Source organism: Oncorhynchus kisutch, linkage group LG16 (assembly GCF_002021735.2).
Source record: "Oncorhynchus kisutch isolate 150728-3 linkage group LG16, Okis_V2, whole genome shotgun sequence".
Classification (NCBI taxonomy): Eukaryota; Metazoa; Chordata; class Actinopteri; order Salmoniformes; family Salmonidae; genus Oncorhynchus; species Oncorhynchus kisutch.
Genome location: NC_034189.2, coordinates 34,398,743 through 34,407,537, shown reverse-complemented (window position 1 = coordinate 34,407,537; position 8,795 = coordinate 34,398,743).

Here is an 8,795-nt window from a genome sequence, read left to right as displayed (position 1 = left end):
AACCATTGCTATTCAATGGTTCATATTTGCACCAGTGAGGGGTTCTTGGAGGAACCTTTAATGGATCAATGTAGCAAAGGGTTCCTGGAGGAACCCTGGAGTGGAGGCATGGCTTAGAAGCGGTGTGGCTTTAAGTTAGATATTTTATAGGAATTAGAGTAAATGTAATTCCTGTTCGTCTGTTCTGTTGTATTCTCATGACATGTTAAGGTTGTAGCTTCAATGTGGCTAACAGATGTGTATGAGTTCCAGAAGAGCATATGCAAATCCCAAAGTTATCATTTTATTACTGTATGTAATCAGCACTGTTGATATTATATTAGAATATGAAATACCTCCAATCCTCCAATCTCCAATACCTCCAATCTGACAGGGTACAATATATTATTAAAAAGGTTTTAAAAAAGTTCCCCCATCACAAAAAGTTTATTGTTTGAACCTTTACATAGGGGTTCCTTGAATACCCTTTTCAGAGGGGTTCCTAGAGGGAACTTATTCAATTGGAAAGGCTCCGAATGTGTGGTAACCCAAAAGGTTCTTCCAGGCACAAAAATAGTTATTTGGCTGTCCCCATAGGGGAACCCTGTTTGGGTTCAGGTAGGACCCTTTATGATTCCAGGTAGAACCTTTTTGGGTTTTCCAAGGTTCTACATTGAAGCAAAAAGGGTTTACCTGGAACCAAAAGGGTTTTTCAAGGGGTTTTCCTATGGGGACAGCCGAAAGAACCCTTTTAGGTTCTAGATAGCATTTTTTTTGTCACACACACACACACACACACACACACACACACACACACACACACACACACACACACACACACACACACATGCACACACGCACGCACACACACACAGACACAGACCTTTCATCAATGCCACTCATGCTGTCCACTGCCCCCTTGTAGGCTAGTAATGGAGCCCCCTTGTTTCCAGCCTGTGAGATGGAAAGGGTGCTCAGACAGAGCGTGATTACCTGAGAGGTGAAGAGACGAGGGGTGGCGGCCAGCACTCTAAAACACCCAGGACTGTTCTTATCAGACACATTGTACATCATAATCAGCCAGAGGGAGTTACTGCATGGAGAATATGGATTGGGGAAAAGTGTGTGTGTGTGTGTGTGTGTGTGTGTGTGTGTGTGTGTGTGTGTGTGTGTGTGTGTGTGTGTGTGTGTGTGTGTGTGTGTGTGTGTGCGTGTGTGTGTGTGTGTGTGTGTGTGTATACAACACCTAATCTAATCCAACCTTTACAGCCAAAGCATGCTGCAGCAACAAAGAACTAGATGCTGTCACTCAAATGAGGGGTTACCAAGGAGAAATCATACATTTTAATCAACCACAAATCCAAACATATGTTAATCTTGAAGCTAAATTAAAGGTTTTGCAAAATGCAAAACGCATCATACTGTGACACTTTTTTGAAGTTCTTTATCTTGAAAATGTGATTTCTTTCATGCAAAACATGTGGAACTGTAACAGTGGACTAATGAAACAAATACCAAAATATCGTTTTTGAGTGGTATTTTCCTTTTTTGAACACAAAATAGAATTAGACTTACATTTATGGAGTCAGAAATGCAAAAACTAGGCAAAAACTAGTCTTGAGGGTTAACAGCTGTATTATAGTAAACCTACAGTCGGTAGACACGTTGCCTAGGAACCGTTATCTCTCATCAAAGTTGATTCATGGTGACACTATGGTGAGAACTAAGGAGATAGACTTGCTTCATTTCACTGCCATGCTAATGTAGCATCTGAGGACATTAGGACATTCATTGGCTCAGACCTATAAATCCTTCAATTATCAGGATTTTCCTGACTCAGTGATTTGAGTCATTTTACAGTCCTGAAATAACAAAGAAAATGTGTTCCTTTGCCTGGGAAAGAACACTTCGTGAGGAGGTTTATGTCATAGTCTGTTTGGCCTACCTTTGGCTGAATTAAGATTTTCCATGTTTTCCAAAACCAGTAGAAGTGCATTTGAATAGTGAACTTGGCATCTGTTTTCAGCTAAAAATACATTGCTTTCAGGCATATGGTATGGGTATCAGGGTTGGGATTCAAATTCTGTAAATTCAGATTGTAAATTGAAATTCAATTGAATGGAAAATAGCCCATCGTTTTCAGTGAAGATTTTTCAAAATTCATGAAAAATGTATGCATTGCAATTACCTTCCTCCTCAGCTCCTCGAGTGTACTTTGCATTTTGATAATTTCACAAAAATTGATGGAAAGTTTGTCTTTAGAATAGACATCCAGAGCAACAAAAAACATGCAGTCACGGTGTTAGAACAGCTTGCAACCTTTGTTCTGGATTTTCTATATGTGACGGTACACACACCCACTGAAATGGGTGTGTGATTTTGCCTAGTTTTTGACTTGCTCCTCAAGAAATGCTGGCGGGCCATGACAAAGGCCAAATGTGAGTTGGCTTGGGGGTGTGGTTTGATGTGGGGGTTTCTTGGGTGTTTCCTTGCCACCACCAAGACACAACCTTCTGTCAGAACCTTGTCCGCAGCTCTTTTTCCCCAGTCATAACAAACAAACCTCTTTCAGGTTGAGATGTCAGAGTAATATGAGAAGAATGCAATTGCTGAATTTATATAGATATGCTAAAGTAAGTGTTTCGATAACTTAAAAATGTAGTTTGACATATCAAATCAAAATTAACTCACATTTTGTTGGTCACATACACATAGTTAGCAGATGTTAATGCCAGTGTATGGAAAAGTTTGTCCTTCAAGTTCAAACAGTGCAGTAATATATATGATCCTTGACTAGCCTGTCAAAGCACTAGCCTGTCAAAGCACCCTTCTTGGGTACAGGAACAATGTACCTGATGCATGTGGGACAACAGACTGGGATAAGGAGCGATTAAATATGTCTGTAAACACACCAGCCAGCTGGTCCGTGCATGCTCTGAGGACCTTTCATTCATTGTAATTCCCAGCCGAAACAGATACTGTGCCTCTCTGCATTTTGTCTTTTGGTAATGGGGCAACCTTGGCAAACACGTCAGAGCAGTCATGTCTTCTTGTGTGATATCAAATCAACTCAAATGTTATTTGTCACATGCGCTGAATACAACAGGTGTAGACTTTATAGTGAAATGCTTTCTTACAAGCCGTTAACCAACAATGCAGTTAAGAAAAAGTAAAAAATAGATCATTTAAAAACTAAAAGAACAAATAGTCTGGGTAACCATTTGATTAGCTGTTCAAGAGTCTTATGGCTTGGGGGTAGAAGCTGTTATTAAGAAGCCTTTTAGATCTAGACTTGGAACTCCGGTACCGCTTGACGTGCGGTAGCAAGGAGAACAGTCTATGACTATGACTGGCTGGAGTCTTTGACAATTTTTAGGGCCTTCCTCTGACACCGACTGGTAAAGAGATCCTGGATGGCAGGAAACTGGGCCCCAGTGATGTACTGGGCTGTACGCACTACCGTCTGTATTAACTTGCAGTTAGAGGCTGAGCAGTTGCCATACCAGGCAGGGATGCAACCAGATGCTCTCGGGGGTGCAGCTGTAGAACCTTTAGAGGATCCGTGAACCCATGGCACATCTTTTCAGTATCCTGAGGGGGAATAGGCTTTGTCGTGCCCTCTTCACGACTGTCTTGTTGTGTTTGTACCATGACAGTTTGTTGGTGATGTGGACACCAAGGTTTAAGGGTTTTCGTCTTCCTCCTCTGACGAGGAGGAGTAGTAGGAAGGATCGGAGGACCAATGTGCAGCGTGGTAAACGTTCATTATATTTTTTTATAACTCAGAACACTAAATAATAAAACAACAAAGTGAACTAAATTAAACCGAAACAGTCCTGTACGGTGCATACAGAAACACCCACCACCAAAGGACCAGGCAGCGTGGTAACGGGCAGCAGCAGCAGCGATCTCAGGACTCCTGGACATGGGAGGAGATTCTGGATGGCAAGAGACCTTGGGCACAGGCTGGAGAATATCGCCGCCCCAGGGCAGGGCTGGAGGCAGCGAAATACGAGAGGTGGCGTTATGAGAAGGCTGCACGGCAGCGCGGCTGGAAGCCGAGAGGAAGCCCCAAAAATGTATTGGGAGGGGCCACATGGGGAGTGTGGCAAAGTTAGGTAGAAGACCTGAGCCAACTCCCCGTGCTTACTGTGAAGAGAGAGGGACCGGGCTGGCACAGTGTTATGCCGTGAGGCGCACGGTGTCCCCTGTGCGCAGTCATAGCCCGGTGCGATATATAGCAGCACCTCGTATCGGCCGGGCAAGAGTGGGCATCGAGCCAGGTGCCATGAAGCCGGCTCAGCGCATCTGTTCTCCAGTGCGTCTCCTCGGGCCGGGGTACATGGCACCAGCCCTACGCATGGTGTCCCCGGTTCGCCAGCACAGCCCAGTGCGGGCTATTCCACGGCTACGGGGAGCATTCAGCCAGGTAGCGTTGGGCAGGCTCGGTGCTCGAGACCTCCAGTGCGCCTTCACGGTCCGGTCTACTCGGTGCCACCTCCACCCACACCAGGCTGTCGCTCCCTCTCCTCCCTACAGGTGCTCCAGTCTGTGCGGAGCTGCCAGAGTCTCCCGTCTGTCCGGAGCTGCCGTAGTCTCCCGTCTGTCCGGAGCTGCCGGAATCGCCCGTCACTCCGATGCTGTCGGAGTCGCCCTTCACTCCGGCGCTTCTGGAGTCTCCTGCCTGTTCAGTGCTGCCAGAATCTTCTGTCTATTCGGGACCCATTGCTAGGGTCCCCAGTCCAAGGTCGGCAGCGAGGGTCGCCACTCGAAAGAGGCCACAGAGGCGGCAGCGCCCCCACACCAGGCTGTCGCTCCCTCTCCTCCCTACAGGTGCTCCAGTCTGTGCGGAGCTGCCAGAGTCTCCCGTCTGTCCGGAGCTGCCGTAGTCTCCCGTCTGTCCGGAGCTGCCGGAATTGCCCGTCACTCCGATGCTGTCGGAGTCGCCCTTCACTCCGGCGCTGCTGGAGTCTCCTGCCTGTTCAGTGCTGCCAGAATCTTCTGTCTATTCGGGACCCATTGCTAGGGTCCCCAGTCCAAGGTCGGGCAGCGAGGGTCGCCACTCGAAAGAGGCCACAGAGGCGGTTTAGGAGGCGGACAGAGTCTATGGTGGAGTGGGGTCCACGCCCCGCGCCAGAGCCACCACCGCGGACAGACATCCACCCAGACCCTACCCTATAGGTTCAGGTTTTGCGGCCGGAGTCTGCACCTTTGGGAAGGGTACTGTCACGTTCTGACCTTAGTTCCTTTGATTTGTCTTTGTTTTAGTATGGTCAGGGCGTGAGTTGGGTGGGTTGTAATGTTCCATTTTCTATGTTGTGTTTTTTTGGCCTGGAATGGTTCTCAATCAGAGGCAGGTGTCGTTAGTTGTCTCTGTTTGAGAATCATACTTAGGTAGCCTTTTTCCAACTGTGTTTCGTGGGTGTTTATTTTCTGTTTTGTGTCTACACCAGGCAGGACTGTTTCGTTCTCGTGTTTTGTTGTTTTTGTTTGAGTATTCGTTTTCATAAAAAGTTAATATGAATACTTACCACGCTGCACCTTGGTCCTCCTCTCTCTCTCCCAACAACGAGCGTTACACAAGGAAAGTGAGGCTCTCAACCTGCTCCACTATATCCCCGTTGATGAGAATGGGGGCATGCATCATTTGTCTTGATCACATTGAGTGAGAGGTTACTATCCTGGCACCACACAGCCAGGTCTCTGACTTCATCCCTATAGGCTGTCTTGTCGTTGTCAGTGATCAGACCTACCAAACTTAATGATGGTGTTGGAGTTGTGCCTGGCCATGCAGTCATGGGTGAACAGGGAGTACAGGAGGGGACTGAGCACGCACCCCTGAGGGGCCCCCGTGTTGAGGATCAGCGTGGCAGAGTTGGTACCTACCCTTTCCACCTGGGGGCGGCCTGTCAGTAAGTCCAGGATCCAGTTGTAGAGGGAGGTGTTTAGTCCCAGGGTCCTTAGCTTAGTAATGAGCTTTGAGGGCACTATAGTGCTGAATGCTGAGCTTAGTCAATGAGTAGCATTCTCACATAGGTGTTCCTTTTGTCCAGGTGCGAAAGGGCAGTGTGGATTGCAATAGAGATGGGATCATCTGTGGATATGTTGGGGCAGTATGCAAATTGGGGTGGGTCTAGGCTTTCTGGGATAATGGTGTTGGTGTGAGCCATGACCAAATCAAATCAAATCAAATGTATTTATATAGCCCTTCATACATCAGCTTATTTCTCAAAGTGCTGTACAGAAACCCAGCCTAAAACCCCAAACAGCAAGCAATGCAGGTGTTGAAGCACGTTGACTAGTAAAAACTCCCTAGAATTGCCAAAACCTAGGAAGAAACCTAGAGAGGAACCAGGCTATGAGAGGTGGCCAGTCCTCTTCTGGCTGTGCCGGGTGGAGAATATAATAGAACATGGCCAAGATGTTCAAATGTTCATAAATGACCAGCATGGTCAAATAATAGGTCTGGGACAGGTAGCATGTCCGGTGAACAGGTCACGATTCCATAGCCGCAGGCAGAACAGTTGAAACTGGAGCAGCAGCACGTCCAGGTGGACTGGGGACAGCAAGGAGTCATCATGCCAGGTAGTCCTGAGGCATGGTCCTAGGGCTCAGGTCCTCCGAGAGAGAGAGAAAGAAAGAGAGAGAGAGAATTAGAGAGAACATACTTAAATTCACACAGGACACCGGATAAGACAGGAGAAATACTCCAGATATAACAAACTGACCCTAGCCCCCCGACACATAAACTACTGCAGCATAAATACTGGAGGCTGAGACAGGAAGGGTCAGGAGACACTGTGGCCCCATCCGATGATACCCCCGGACAGGGTCAAACAGGAAGGATATAACCCCACCCACTTTGCCAAAGAACAGCCCCCACACCACTAGAGGGATATCTTCAACCACCAACTTACCATCCTGAGACAAGGCCGAGTATAGCCCACAAAGATCTTCGCCACGGCACAACCCAAGAGGGTGCGCCAACCTAGACAGGAAGATCAGCCTTTCAAAGCACTTCATGGCTAGAAACATGAGTGCTATGGGTCGGTAGTCACTTAGGCAGACTACCTTAGTGTTCTTTGGCATAGGTACTATGGTGGTCTGCTTGAAACCTGTTGTTATACAGATTCAGTCAGGGACATGTTGAAAATGTCAGTGAAGACACTTGCCAGTTTGTTGAGTAGACGTTCTGGTAATCTGTCTGACCCTGTGGCCTTGTGAATGTTGACCTGTTTGAAGGTCTTAGTCACATTGTCTATGGAGAGAGGTGATCACACAGTCATCCGGAACAGCTGATGCTCTCATGCATGCTTCAGTGCTGCTTGCCTCGAAGCGAACCTACAATTAATTTAGCTCATCTGGTAGGCTGTCCTGTTGTCACTGGGCAGCTAACAGCTGTGCTTCCCTTTCTAGTCTGTAATAATTTACAAGCCCTGTCACGGCCGACTAGCATCGGAGCCGATGTAGTACAATTCAGTCTTAGTCCTGTATTGACGCTTTGCATGTTTGATGGTTCGTCTGAGGGCATAGCGGGATTTCTTATAAGCGTCCGTGTTAGAGTCCCGCTCCTTTTAAGCGGCAGATCCACCCCGTATGCAACAGGAGTTCCCTGATCCTGGTGCAGAATATACAGTGTTTCTCCCCATATTGACCAATCCCATTCAATTCAATATTAAAAAAGACAATACAAGTAAAAGTTAGGACTAGTAAAATGTTTATGCTGAGTGCCAGGTCTTTCTCCATTCAGAGACATTAGTATCAAGCCCGTCTATCAGTCTGGACTTTACCACATCATCTTGCAAGTCTCCATGTGTTGGCTCCATACGTGATTCTGTGAACACATACACTGTTCTTTTACCAATGCCAGTTAGAATAGGTAATATTTGGCACACAAACATATACTATGTTGGAGTTTGAACAGTTCTGACCAAACCTACTTAATTATGTTCTCCCCATTAACGACCGTTGGTGAGCAGGCAAGAGGTGAGGCTTGAGGTGAGGTCTTTGTCAGAGCCCCATTGATAAGCACATCCCCTCATTAAAGTTACTGGTCTCTCGCTCTGTCTCATACACACACACACACACACACACACACACACAGAGCACTGATTACATTATCAATTGTAGGTATGGGATTAGCTTGTTGGAACTAACCCGATCGCTGCGTTCACCTTCCTATTTCGCTTCAGATGTCATAAAATGTGAAGTGAAGTAGAATGGTGAACACAATAATCAGGCTGGTTACACCAGGCTTGGTTATGCCCAGGACATTATATGCATCAGTGCAGTTTAAGATGAGGGAGGACAAAAAAAAAATTCATGAGCATGGCCTTATTTCTATTACAGCATATTGGATGACTCTCATTCATATTCCAGTCACCCAGTTCAATGAAACAGCGATAGGTTAGCTACTACATGATACTCAAATTTTCCCTATACCCATCATGAGGTTGCTACAACCTATCCGATGAATGAAAGTTTGGTCCGACTGATTCCACGCTTCAAGATTGCTTCGATCACGTGGATTGGGATATGTTCCGCACTGCGTCAAACAACAACATTGACGAATACGCTGATTCGGTGAGCGAGTTTATTAGCAAGTGCATCGGCGATGTCGTACACACAGCAACTATTAAAACATTCCCAAACCAGAAACCGTGGATTCATGGCAGCATTCGTGCGAAACCACTGCGCGAACCACTGCTTTTAACCAGGGCAAGGTGACCAGAAACATGACCAAATATAAACAGTGTAGCTATTCCCTCCGCACCAGCTGGCTGGTGTCTTCACAGACATATTCAATCGCTCCCTAT